We start from the raw sequence: 13,929 nt of genomic DNA on the forward strand, positions 1-13,929 counted from the left end.
CTTCATTGCCAGGTTGGGAATCCCAAAGGGTTCCCCCCACCAAGAGACCCCAACAGCCGAAGACCCCCCAAAAGGGACCCCCACTGGGAACTCAGTCCCTCACTGCCTGCCTATGATCCCCCCCCCACCCTCCAGCAGGACCTGCCCTGCCCTTTGCCTGGCACCCCCTCCTCCCCCCTGCGGGATCCCCTGATGCTTTACAGGGGCACCCCCTGGCCTAGCGCCGGGGATTCTCCCACACACACTCTGTGCACTGGGCACGGCAGCGATCCCAGGAGTCTGCGGGGGAAGCCCAGACAGAGCCCCTGGCACAGCACCAGGCTCCCTCTAACCCCCTGTCCCGCCTCCCCAAGAGACGCCCACCCCGGCTGTTCTGCAGCCACCAGGCCCCCAGCGATACCCACCTCCAGGACCCACAGCCTCAGGGCTGGGCACATCACACCCACCCCCTGAAACCCCAAATCTCCAGAACCCACCAACCTCACTAGGGTACCCCCTGCCCAGCCACCCAGAGGCCTCCCCACCACAATCCCCTTCAGCTGCTATCTCCCACAGCCCCACCCCACCCAGCAACACTGTTACCTCACAGTGCCTGAGAAGTGGATAGAAAGTGACCACCGCCCCCTGCTGGCCAGTCACACAGGCAGAGGGAGCCCTGGGGGATGTCTCTTGAACAGGAGAATGGAAGGCCTGGAGGGACAAAATAGGTAAGAAATGTCCATGGCCTGTCACTAGCAAATAATGGCCACCATGGATCCACCCCAGAGGTGGCTGCATCTTTGCACTGTGGGAAGCAACCCCTCACAGAGGCCATTTGCCATGGGATTTGCGATACTTCTCAACTCACACTGCGTATTTGATAACACAAGAGAAAAACACCAAGATCTGAGGGGATTTTATATCGCTGTTAACAGTGATGAGCTGCCAAAATCTTAACAACGGGTTCCCTATAAAAAGTTCTGATTTAAGGGATGTGCGACAGCATGTATTTTTTGTACCAATAGGGTTACCATACGTCCATATTTTCCCAGGAGGTGATTAAGAACCGAAAAGCCTGACATGTCCAGGAAAATACAGATGTATTTTAACCCTACCTAAAGTTCTTTTTTAAAAAGATGGGGCTGAACTAGAACTGAGCTCCGTTTCACGTGTGTGGGTGGTGATCAGGGACAGTCTCAATTTTTGGGTCTTTTTCTTATATAGGCTCCTATTACCCCTCACCCCCGTCCTGATTTTTCACACTTGCTGTCTGGTCACTCTAGGGTGTGCACATGTGTGGGTCCCAGCTGCTCCCTGCCCCCCCCCTCATTAAAGCAGGTGTGCAGGGTTACTGCCCTGGGAACTGCAGGGCACCAGTGGATGTGGGGCTGGCTGCAGATAGGGGCGTGGGACAGGGCTAGCTGGAGGCAGGGAGTGACACGGGCTGGCTGTGGGCAGGTGATGCAGACGGGCGGGCTGCGGGTGGCTGTGGGCAGGGGGTGGCTGTGGGTGGCTGTGGGCAGGGGGTGGCTGCAGGCAGGGGGTGGCTGTGGCAGGAGCTGCAGGCAGAGGCTGGCTGCGGGCAGAGGGTGGCTGTGGCAAGGGCTGGCTGCGGGCAGAGGGCGGCTGTGGGCAGGGGCTGGCTGCGGGTGGCTGTGGACAGGGGGCGGGGCAGGGGGCGGCTGTGGGCAGGGGCTGGCTGCAGGCAGGGGTGGCTGTGGGCTGGGAGTGGCTGTGGGTGGCTGTGGGCAGGGAGTGGCTGTGGGCAGGGGCTGGCTGCGGGTGGCTGTGGGCAGGGGCGGGGCAGAGGCGGCTGGGGGCAGGGGCTGGCTGGGGTGGCTGGGGGCAGGGGCTGGCAGGGGTGGCTGGGGCAGGGGGCAGGGGAGGGCTGGGGCAGGGGCAGGGGCTGGCTGCGGGCAGGGGTGGCTGGGGGTGGCTGCGGGCAGGGGTGGCTGGGGTGGCTGTGGGTAGGGGTGGCTGGGGCGGCTGGGGCAGGGGCTGGCAGGGGCGGCTGGGGGCAGGGGTGGCTGGGGCGGCTGGGGGCAGGGGCTGGCAGGAGGCGGCTGGGGGCAGGGGTGGCTGGGGTGGCTGGGGCAGGGGCTGGCTGGGGCGGCTGGGGCAGGGGCTGGCAGGGGCGGCTGTGGGCAGGGGCTGGCTGGGGGCAGGGGTGGGGCTGTGGGCAGGGGTGGCTGGAGGAGGGGCTGGCTGGGGCAGGGGTGGTTGGGGCAGGGGCGGCGGCTGGGGGCAGGGGCGGCTGCGGGTGGCTGGGGGCAGGGGTGGCAGGGGCTGGCTGGGGCTGGCTGTGGGCAGGGGATGGGGCAGGGGCTGGCTGGGGGCAGGGGTGGGGCAGGGGCTGGCTGCGGGTAGCTGCGGGTAGGGGGGTGGCTGGGGGCAGGGAGCTGGCTGGGGCTGGCTGCGGGTGGCTGTGGCAGGGGCTGGCTGGGGCTGGCTGTGGGCAGGGGTGGGGCAGGGGTGGCTGTGGGCAGGGGTGGGGCAGGCAGGGGCGGCTGGGGATGGCTGGGGCTGGCTGGGGGCAGGGGTGGCTGGGGCTGGCTGGAGCTGGCTGTGGGCAGGGGTGGGGCTGGGGCGGCTGCGGGCAGGGGCTGGCTGGGGCAGGGGCTGGGGCAGGGCAGGGGTGTAATGGGGTGGCAGGGCAGGGGGCAGACAGGGGCTGGGGCAGGGCAGGGGTGCAATGGGGCAGGGCAGGGGTGCAGACAGGGGCTGGGGCAGGGCAGGGGTGCAATGGGGGCAGGGCAGGGGTGCAGACAGGGGCTGGGGCAGGTGACAGGGGCTGGCTGCAGGGCAGGGGTGCAGACAGGGGCTGGGGGCAGGGGTGCAATGGGGCAGGCAGGGGTGCAATGGGGGCAGGGCAGGGTGCAATGGGGCAGGGCAGGGGTGCAATGGGGTGGCAGGGCAGGGGTGCAGACAGGGGCTGGGGTGCAGACAGGGCTGGGGGCAGGGCAGGGGTGCAATGGGGGGCAGGGCAGGGGGTGCAGACAGGGGGCTGGTGGCAGGGCAGGGGGTGCAATGGGTGGCAGGGCAGGGGGTGCAGATGGGGCTGGGGGAGGGTGGCAGGGGCTGGCTGCGGCGGGGGGTGCAGGCAGGGGCCTGGGCGGGGGCTGGGAGCAGCAGGAGGCAGCCGGGCACCCACCAGGCAGCAGCAGGAGCCCCAGGGCCAGAGCTCCAAAGAGCAGCAGCAGCAGCAGGGCCAGGAGGCAGCTCACGTGGCTCCCGCAGCGCAGCGCCCCCCGGCGGCCGGGAGGAGGAATTACAGGCTTCCCAGGCAGAGCCCATCAAAGCTTCCCTCGCACGGAAGCCAGTTAACAAGCGGTTCTAAAACCGCTTCTAAATTTAACAACGGGTTCGCACGAACCGGTGCGAACCGGCTCCAGCTCACCCCGGCTGTTAACGAACTAGTGGAAAAGGGGGACTGTTGGACTGGATTTTATACGACTGTCCAATACATAAACACAAAGTAATGGTTCCCCCCACCCCCACCATTGCCATGGGCAGCAGGGAGCCCTTTGAGGAGCTGATTAAAAGGGAGGGGGAGGGGGAGCTGAAAGGTCCCTGGATGAGGGAAAGGGGCAGCAGAGGGGGATGGGCAGGTGACTGGCAACTGATGGTTGAGGGTAACTGTGTTGGTAGTTAGGGGGCAACAACTGGGATTGGGAAACGGGGTCTGGGCAGTCCCCATGGGGGACACGTGCGCCTCCCTTCCCTGCCCTGGCAGAGACCCGGCATCTCCTAGAAGATCAGGGCTGGAAGGGACCTCAGGAGGTGTCTAGTCCAACCCCCTGCTCAAAGCAGGGCCAATCCCCAACTAAATCCCCAAATGGCCCCCGCAAGGAGTCAGCTCCCAGCCCTGGGTTTAGCAGGCCAGTGCTCCAACCACTGAGCCATCCCACCCCCACTCCAGGGGCAGCCATGTGCTGGGGAATGACTCAGGGCAACAATTTCCCACCTACACAAGGACAAATCGCTGCAGATCAAATGGGTGGGAAAATGCCCCTCACTAGAGAAGATTTTAAACTGACGTTTGAGACTCATGGGGAGAACGGGGGAAATCGGGGGAGACGGGAGAGCTGATCATTGGAGGGGAAAGGAGGGAAATCGCCCCAGATTTTATAGCCCGTGTGAGACACTGAGCGAGAAAAGGGGCAGAACTAGAGAGAATTTGTATCGGGGGCAAGACGCAAGGGGCACAAACAGGGACAGGATCCAGTGCTCCCTCCCCCTTCCCCGCCCGCCACTCCCAGGAATTTCCTGGCTGCCCAGAGACAGTTCAACCCCGCGTCCACTGACCTTCCCCTACAACTCCAGCTTCTCCTCCTGCCTGACACCCCCATCTCCCCCACACCACAGGATCCCCACCAGGCCCCAGTCTCTGCCCCCCAAATCCCACTGGGGCTGAGGCAGCTCTGAGGCTTCTCCCAGGTTCCCCGGGGCAGAGTCACTTTCCTGCCCAGCCCCAGTGCCCCCCCCGGGGTCTCTCACTCCCCGGGGGGCTCCGTGGGAGGCTGGACACCAGGGATGCAGGACGGCAGGAATGGGGGTGACAGGCCTCCTGTTCCTCAGTCTCACGGTGGGACCGAGGGGGTTCGTTACTCTCCGGCTCGGGAGCACTGGGAAGACCCGACCGTGGAGGGGCCGTCGCTGGGGGGGGGGGACGGCCCCGCGCAGGCGCTGAGCACGTCCTTATATCACTTCTGTGGCGGGAAAAGTGCTGAGGAGATGGAACGCTGAGGGCTGGTTTTGGCGGGAAAAACCGGTTTGGACTGGTTTGAGCCTGTCCCCTGATGGTAAACAAGTCCCCTCTCAGAGATGGAGTCCAGGGGTCAATAGTTCATATGCTCCAGATTGGATCTGATTTTAAAGCCAGTGATTTACTTCATAAACATCTTATTAACCAACTCATTGAACCTGTTGAACAGTTCATACTCCTGACACCTAACAATGAGATAAAAAAAAGAACACAGACAAACCTTGTCAGTAACAGCTAATGTCCCAACTCTGCGCTTGTTGCAGGGCTGCTGCTCAGGGACGGGAACCTCCTGGCACCCCAGCCTCCAAAATCACTCAGGCTGCACTTTCTGCACGACTAGGTGCTGGCTGAGGGGGGCATGAGAATTGGTGGCCTCTGCTGCAGGTGATGGGAATCGCAGGTATTTAAAGCCATGGCCTAGAGGAGGGAAGTGCCTAACTCCAGAGTCTGCAGCTGCCTAGGGCCAGGGCTGAGGATTTAGAGTCCCTAGTGCAGCCATTGCAAGGTTCAAGCAGGCTCAGCCCTGGCATTGCTGCCCCTCCTGCGGCTAGTAGCTGCAGCTGGCTAAGGCTGGCCTCTGGGAACTGGCCCCATGGCTGTAGCCAGAGAAGCTACAAGTGGCTCTGTGACTACTGGGGGCCATTAAGCTAGAGCAGCTAAAGACACTGGAGTTCACCTCAAGGAACAGAGGTCACCCATAGGACAGGAATGTCAGGGGGAGCAGGGAAAGAGGGAGCAGGTCAGGCTGGCAGAGGGAGCTTCCAGCTGGGTGGGAGCATGTCCAAAGTGGAAAGGAAACAAGCGTGGGGAGAGGTGGTGGTGACCAGGTAGCAGACTAGCATGTAGATGGGAGCAGAGGGAGAGAGGCTGGTGGCTTCAGATTCCCAAGGGCTAAGTCCTGACTTTGGGAAGATGGTGTTTGCAGGTGGCTGGCTCACATGGCAGGATGGGGGCTGAGGGGGGGGATCTGTCAGAACTGATCAGGTGTCTGCTGGCTTTAGAACTCTGAGCTGAGACTAGGACCACATGCCGTGACTGGTGACGTGGGGGGTACTGGAGACATGGCTAGAGAAGGTCTGAATGAGGAAGGAGATAAATTTGTGGGGAGTTTCCTTGATCACTATGAAAGTTCTGCTCACTGTGGACACTGGTAAACCCACATGGGTGTACAGCTAAATAAGAAAACCTGGGGGCTGAGGGAGCTGTGTAGGGCAATGCATATAGTCACGGAGAGGTGTGTGATCAAAATGAAAAATGTCTCTGAGGTTCAGTAGTGGGTATGCTAAGGCACCAATGGCACTGCCCCACCAGGCCCACACTCAGAGCCCACAGTGACTATATAGGGGCCTACAAATATGTTTGGTGCTGAGGCCCACAAAAGGTTAATCTGGCCCTGACTGCCTGAGCACTATTTCAGCCCCACATTTTTGGATGGATCTCCCACAGTGGGAGCTGCAGAGCACTCCCCCCGCCACACCCACCCACCCATCCACCCCCTGGTGTTGGGAGGGGAACAGGAGAAAGGACAAAAGAAGCAAGAGACAAAGAGAAAGGAGGGAGGGAGGGAGGAAAAGGTGAAACAAAAAGGACAAACCCTAATGTCTCCAGTGATTCTGAGGGACAAAATCTCAGGTGCACAATAAAATTCTGCTTCCTTAAGCTCGTGTTTTCCATGCCTAGAATTCAACTGTCACCACATGGATCAGACTGAACAGGTTTCAAACTTCCAGGAGGCTCTTACCTTCTAAACAGGGACGGCTGTTTTCTAGTAAAATCACTACAAGGGAAGGAGAAAACTTGGAAGAGGTTCCTCCTGGTGCTCACGTCCATGAACCCGAATACTCTCTCAGTCCTCAAAGAGAGACCTGGAGAAGGAGACTTGCTGGAGCAAAGCCACAGGGGTCTCTGAGGTTTCCCTGGCCCCTCACCCCTGTCCTGCCTGGCTGATGTCAGCATCTCTCTGTGAGGTCACCACCTCCCCACCGCCTTTGACCAATAGGCTGAAGTCCTGCAAAAGGCCTTTGTGATGTCACTGCCACACCCCTCCCTTGCTGTGCCAATGTCCTGCCCCTGGCCAGGCACTTTGCAGGTTTGAGCTACTCCCTGTGGATCACCCCACTCAAGGAGCGTTCGTTCTAGGCAGCAAGCCGGCTAGACAGGGAAACATCAGACGCTGCTCCCAATGCTACACTCAGTTTTTCAGAAATTACTCGACTTTATGGCCAGAAGAGACCATTAGAGCATCTAATTTGACCCCCTGCATGTCACAGGCCTCCTGTAGGACACAATAGCTACTTTTGGGGCAAACACATTCCAGAAAGGCATCTAGTCTTCATTAAATGACATCAAGAGATGGAGAATCCACCACTTTCCTTGGTAGCTTGTTCCTGTGGTGAATCATCCTCGCTGTTGAATATTTTTGCCTTAGTTGAAATATGAATTTGTCTCTTTTCACCTTCCAGCCACGGGGTCTTGTTATGCCTTTCTCTGCTAGATTAAAGAGCCCCTTAATAGCCAATATTTTCTCTCCCTGAAGGCACTTCAACACTTCAATGAAGTCACCTTTCAACCTTCTTTTGATAAGCTAAACAGGTTGAGCTCTTTCAATAGCTCACTAGAAGACATTTTTCTCCAGCCCTCAGGACATTTGGTGGCTCTTTGCTGCCCCAGCTCCAGTTTCACAACATGTTTTTCAACTGAGGACACCAAAACTGGAGGCAGTATTCCAGTATCAGTCTCACTGATGCCGTGTCACCTCCTGTGACGTTATTGACATAATCTGTAACTGTATAGATCACTGTTGCGACCGCTGTTCTATATTTGAAGCCAATATTATAGAAAGGTTGTCGTGTAAGGGGTCTATGGAGAGGTTCTGATTGGCTGATTATAATGATGCCATCTCTAGATGTGTATCATTTTTGTAGTTGATGTTATAAGTATTGGCTCTGTTCTGTCATTATTTCAAACTTGTGATCTGCTTCCGGGGAACACCCCAGACAAGTTGGTGTCAGTTCTGCCTAGCCTGCTTGATGGCCCATTAAGGACCATCAGCTACACAATCGACCCACTGAGAGAAGGCAGATACGCCTTGTGACTCAGCAAAGTATGCAGGGACCTGCCTATGGAGAGAACGCTAAGGTTTTTCTATGCCACGTGCTGGATAGAGTGTCCTTGGGACAAAGAAAGCAAAGACCACATGGCAAGAGACTATAAAAGGCTGATACCTCATCTCCATCTTGTCTTCAATCCTGCTTCATACCTCTGGAGGGACTTTGCTACAAACTGAAGCTCTAGACAAAGGACTGAATGACTCATCCCAGCGGGGGATGTACTCCAAAGACTTGATTTGAACCTGCAGTTTATTCCATCATTGCTACAAGCCTGAACCAAGAACTTTCCCATTACTGTATGTGAAGGGTTAAAATCCATGTGCATTTTATATAACAACCTGGTCTATGGATTGTGCCAGCTCTTTTCCAGACCCGAAGTCCAGACTATGGTCTAGCCCACTATGACTCTTTTGATGGTTTAAATTACACTCACAGGCACTGATGATAGAGTTACTGAAAGTTTGGGAGTTAGGAGCTGATAGGTCAGTGGTCCAGTCCTCTCACAGATGACCCCGACCCTCTGGGACAGGGGCAGGTCTGAGCTCTCACACCAAATGCCTCATTGTGGCTGCCAGAATCTATGGGCGGCTCATTTAGTTTACACTGAGGGTTGAGTCCTGCTTCGTGCACCATGTGTGAGAATGAAAATCCTAAACCGCCCTTTGAAATAACAAAAGCAGCAGGACATGTTATTGTCCCTGCCCCAAAGCAGACAGACTGATGGAGAAATGCCATTGAGACCAGGGTAATACTCCACTGCCGTTCTACCTTTTTACTTGCTAAACTCCTCCCAGCCTTGTGGGGTCTCAGAGCCCGGTACTGAGCCTGAGCCGAGATGTCTACACTGCAAATTTACCACCCCACAGCCCAAGCCCTGGGAGCCTGAGCTGGTATGGGGCAGCCCTGGGTGTTACATTGCAGTGTGGACATAAGCCTATTGTGTTTCATTTCTTAGGTTCTGCTGCCATCGTGTGGCCATTTCCTTCCCCTCCTTTCTGTCCAAAGCACAGAGCCCAGTTCCTCCAGAGGGAGAAGGACATCTTTCTTCTTTCCTTCCTCAACAGCCCCTTCCTTGGAGAGCCCTTTGCTGGGGTCTGGGTGGGGAACAGCCGTTTCTGAGGATTAATTTCATATTAATGGTGTTGATCTATAGATTTTACAGCCAGACTAGATCACTAGGTACCTCTGCTCTGACCTGATTCAGAACAGAGTCCAGAGAATTTTACCCAATGACTCCTACATCCACCCCAAGATCTTCTGGCTGAACGAGGAGGGTTCATTCAGAAAGTCATCGTGTTTGGGTGTAAAGGTGTGAAATGATGGGGAAATTGGCTCCTCTCTCAAGTTTAAATGTTGTCACTTCTACATCTAGACCGGGGTGGCCAACCTGAGCCTGAGAAGGAGCCAGAATTTCCCAGTGTAACTGCCAAACGTGCACCTTTGTATGCAACTACTGAGTCAATTGTGAACTTTCCCATCATTGTCCTTTGTTCTTAATCCTGAGGCTATTGCCCCATCATGGGGCCATTTCCCGCCTCTCTTTCATACAGAAGCACAATTTTCTTTGCACAGACACAGGAACAGCAAGATCTTTCTCTGTCCCTTGTGCAAAGCAGGGGGGCAAATTCCATGGAAACAATGGACAAGCAGGGGGCTATGGGCACATCCAGCCCTGTCCGTGAGATGTTCCCTCCCCTCTTTCTTTATGCCCCTGTTGTTATTTCATGGATTGTCTGGGATGGGGAAAAAGCTGAGATCACTCCAGGTGGAGGGGAAAAGAACCCTGAAAATCTCAGGACCCAACCCTGCTACCAGGATCACTGAGGTGCTGGGAATCTGCTTGGGAAAGGGACTGTGTGAATTGTCAAGGTGGGGAATGAATAACAATCTACAACTAGATCCACCTCATTAACCACCGACACAGGCTAATCCTGCTGCCGATAGAAGGGAAACTGGGAGCCATTCTTTGCTGTTCAGCCATGGAAACAGTGACCCAATTGCACCGCAGTGAATGTGCTGGGGAAAGCTAGAGTTTACAGGCAGGTGGAAATAGCAGATCCTAGAAACACCTGGAGCTCCGCACACCACTTCTGCCACCAGGGTGAGGTGTTGAGCTGCTCACAGCATCCCCCACCATGACCTTGCAGCAGGGGATTGCCACCCCGCCAACCCAATGCAGGGGAGATGGCTGAGTGTATCTCTGCACCCTGAGACCAGGGCAACCACTCTCTCCCCACACATAGAATCTGGCCCTGCTGAAAAGTGACCCCTATGAACAAGTCACCTCCAGGAGAGCAGGATTGGTCCTCAGAGAGGGGAATGGGCTTCTCGTGAAGCTTATAGGTCACTGGATGCTATGGAAACAGGAGGGCTCTGAGTGTAACCCATAGCACACACAACCTGCTAGGGGATATAGCTCAGTGGTTGAGCATATGCTTTGCATGTATAAGGCCCTGGGTTCAATCCCCAGCATCTCCATGATCCTTTTTTTCACCCTGCTGCTTTGCTCATGCCCAGAGGGGATGTGGCCCACCAGTCTCCCTGCAGGAGTTTCAGTCCTGCTCAGTGAGGGGCAAGTGACAATTGCATGGAAGGTCTGGGGGGGTTCTGCTCCTAAGTCACCTCGGTACGTTTAAGATTCCCACCTGCTGTGCTGCTTGGGACAATGGTAGATGAGAAGGGTGAATCCTCCAGCACTGGAGGGAAAGGTCCCATCTGCACAGACTGAGAGGCAAGGAAACAGAGGGGCAGGGTTGAGAGAGGTCAGTGATTTACTCCCAGCAGGGGACACTGTCTTTTTGAGTATCAGAGGGGTGGCCGTGATAGTCTGGATCTGTAAAAGGCGACAGAGTCCTGTGGCGCCTTCTAAACTAACAGACGTATTGGAGCATGAGCTTTCGTGGGTGAATCCCCACTTCGTCAGATGAATGGAGTGGGAATTCTGTGCCTGGCTAGCCAACTACAAAAGCAGTTTCTCCTCCCTTGGTGATCACACCTCAACTGCTAGAAGAGGGTCTCATCCTCCCTGATTGAACTAACCTCGTTATCTCTAGACTGGTTCTTGCCTGCATACTTATACCTGCCCCTGCAAATTTCCACTACATTCATCTGACGAAGTGGCATTCACCCACGGAAGCTTATGCTCCAATACGTCTGTTAGTCTGTAAGGTGCCACTGGACTCTGTCTTTTTGAGGCGAGTGCTGCTGGCTTGGGATGGTGCTGACGATGGATAGAAAAAAGGCTGGAGTCAATGACAGATGGGACCACAGAAGGGGAAGGGGAATGGCAGACCCACAGAAGGTCCTGGGTGCTCAGATGCCCCCAGTTATTGCACCCAGGCCTGTCCTAGAGAGAGAAAAGACACCGAGGGACCCAGCCCCCCTACAGTGATCCCATGGACAAGAACCTGGTTAGGAGTGGGGTGAAGGTTCCCTCTGGGCAAAGGGGAGCTGAAATCCCTCCGTGTCCTGGAATTTAAGCAATGAAAGCTTCAAACCCTGCACGGGTGTGGGCTGAGGTGCATCAGCAGAAGGTTGGGCTGGACAGGTGTGGCAGGTTTGTATCATTTTTGGTGGTGCCCAGAATGGGACCAAGTCCTGCCCCACCTGCCACACACACCTGCCTAAGGCTCTGGGAAGGAGTTTGGGTGTGGGAGAGAGAGGGGTTGGGCTCTGGGAGAGTTTGGGTGCAGGGTCTGGGCTCAGTCAGAGGGTTGTGGCGAAGGAAGCAGTGTGGGGGGCAGGCTCTTGGAGGGAGTTTGGGTGCAGGTGTGGGGTCTGGGCTGGGGCAGGGGTTGCAGGAGAGGGTGAGGGGTGCAGCATTTACCTCGGGCATCTCCCGAAAGCAACCCGCAGCCCCTAAGCTGGAGGGCGGGGGCGTCTCTGCGCACTGCTGCCCGCAGACTCCACCCCTGCAGCTCCCATTGCCACAGTTGGCAGTTGGGGCGGGGGCAGCATGTGGAGACCCCACCACCCCCACAGTTGTTCTTCTCACAGCTGGCTGATGGGGGGCAGCAGGGGAGCTCCCAAATCTGGGGGGATCTTTCTGTGCCCCACTGTTAGTTCTCCATCCTATCTCCCCCTAACCACGCACACCACTCCCCTCCCCATTATCAGTGTTTTAGAGAGACCCCTCCCTCCCTTTATGGGATACAGACTCTCTGTGACAGAGACTGACTGGGGCTCCTCTCTGCATGGCCCCAGTGGGGAAGGAAAGAGACTGGGGGAGGGGGAGAAGATGGGCAGAAGGAGTCTAATGGGGCAAAGCCAGAATAGAGGAGATTTTCTTCCTGTTAAAATGTACTGGAGTCTCATCGCTGAAAAGCCGCATCTTGAGTTAAGTTTGAACCAGCAGCCTTTCAATTACCAGGCAAAGGTGTGAACCACAGAGACTGATAACTGCCTGCTTCCCAAATGTGTTTAAAAAACATCTTCAGGGGTGCAACTGGTTAGTGCAGAGGGGCCATCTGTTGGGGTTATGAGTTCAAGCTTTCTCTCAAGACCTTGTTTCTCTTACCTGTGTAGTTTGTTTTGCCTAATTCATACACAAAGTGCTATAGTAGAAAAAGGAGAGTAAGTTCTAAAATGTAGAGGTGGGTGCATACTTTAGAAACATCCCCCCTGTGCTGCCATTAGTTCCAGCAGATTGTTCACTGGAAGGGCAAATTGATTTCTTTGCTGCTGAGAAAGATGCCAGGACAGGTCTGTAGGCACCAGATCTCCCTGCTTCTTCCAGCTCCTTCCCTGCCCCAGTCACTGCTGTAGGAGGATCCTATATGCACTGAGCCTAAACATTTTCCTGGGCCTTCTTAGCATAGTTGGCAGCATGTCAGTCTCATACTCAGTAGGGCCTGAGTTCACACCTCAGAAAAGACAATGGTTTTCTGCTCCCTGCTTCAGATTTTCTAAAGGAAATCAGAGAAAAGAAGCTATAGGAGAGTGGTTCCAAGACACTCTAACACACACAGATTTTTCTAAGGCATTAACTTTTCCTTCTCTGTGGAGTTTGTATTCTCCATAGAGCAAAATAAAACATGCAAGTCTAAGACTAATACAGTATGAAACTCAATACAGATAAAATCTCACCCTCAGTGATCTTCCAACAAGCTTCTTTTGCAGACTAGACTTATTTCTTGTCTGGGCCCAACCTTTGCACCTGGTATAGTCCTTGTTCCAGCTCAGGTGGTAGCTAGGGGATTTCTCATGACTGCAGCCACCTTTCTTCTGTTCCACCCCCTTATACAGCTTTGGTACAAGGCAGGAATCTTTTGTCTCTCTCCTGGGGAAAAGACCCAGGTTTAAGATGGATTCCTGTACCAGGTGACATGACCTGTGAGACCCCAAGCCTTCATTGTTCCTGGCCTGACTCACAGATGGTGCAGGACAGAGCCATCTCCAGTCAATTGTCCTGGTTAATGGGAGCCATCAAGAGTCCAAACCACTATTAATGGCCCACACTTTGCATCATTACAACAGGACCTCAGAGTTATAGTTCATATTTCTAGCTTCAGATACAGGAATGATCGGTTCATACAAATAGGCTGAACACACACAGTAGATAATAAGCTTTGTAATGATACTGCACAAGAGACCTTTTGCATGAAGCATGTTCCAGTTACATTATATTCACACTCATTAGCATATTTTCATAAAATCATCAACATCACAGCAGGGAAAGGGTTTTACTGCGGCACCTGGGAGCAGTTGAGTTTCATGTCCAGGCTGTGCTATGAGTTCCTCCAGGTTTCCCATGAGCACACAGGGCCCTTAGCGGGTACTCTCGATACAGGAATGGCCCAAATACAATGAAGTGATGGGAATTGCATTTTCCTTTTTAATTTTTGAATTTCCAATGACATTTCTGTTTGTGATTTCGTTTTGCTTCGTATAACTGTGTTTTCTCAGGGACTTGATATTTACCAGGCTAACTAACAGCTAATAACAGGAGACTTCCAAGCAGGGTGTGGGCGAGCGGAAAAGAACTGTAAGAGACGCTGGTTTTCGACCTTGTGTTAGATAAGAATAGAATGCAGATTGTAGCAGAAATTGCTGAGAGAAGTAAGCTATCAGAAAGGA

At 55.1% G+C, this 13,929-nt stretch overlaps 1 non-coding gene and 1 pseudogene across 1 annotated transcript; both read left to right on the plus strand.

The window, feature by feature from the left end:
• The window catches only part of LOC120381574, a 158,454-nt pseudogene that overhangs the window by 66,820 nt on the left and 77,705 nt on the right, over positions 1-13,929 (plus strand).
• Positions 10,261-10,332, plus strand: TRNAA-UGC. Its single transcript has one exon. It is a non-coding gene; the product is annotated as a tRNA-Ala (tRNA).

Source organism: Mauremys reevesii, linkage group 14 (assembly GCF_016161935.1).
Source record: "Mauremys reevesii isolate NIE-2019 linkage group 14, ASM1616193v1, whole genome shotgun sequence".
Lineage (NCBI taxonomy): Eukaryota > Metazoa > Chordata > Testudines > Geoemydidae > Mauremys > Mauremys reevesii.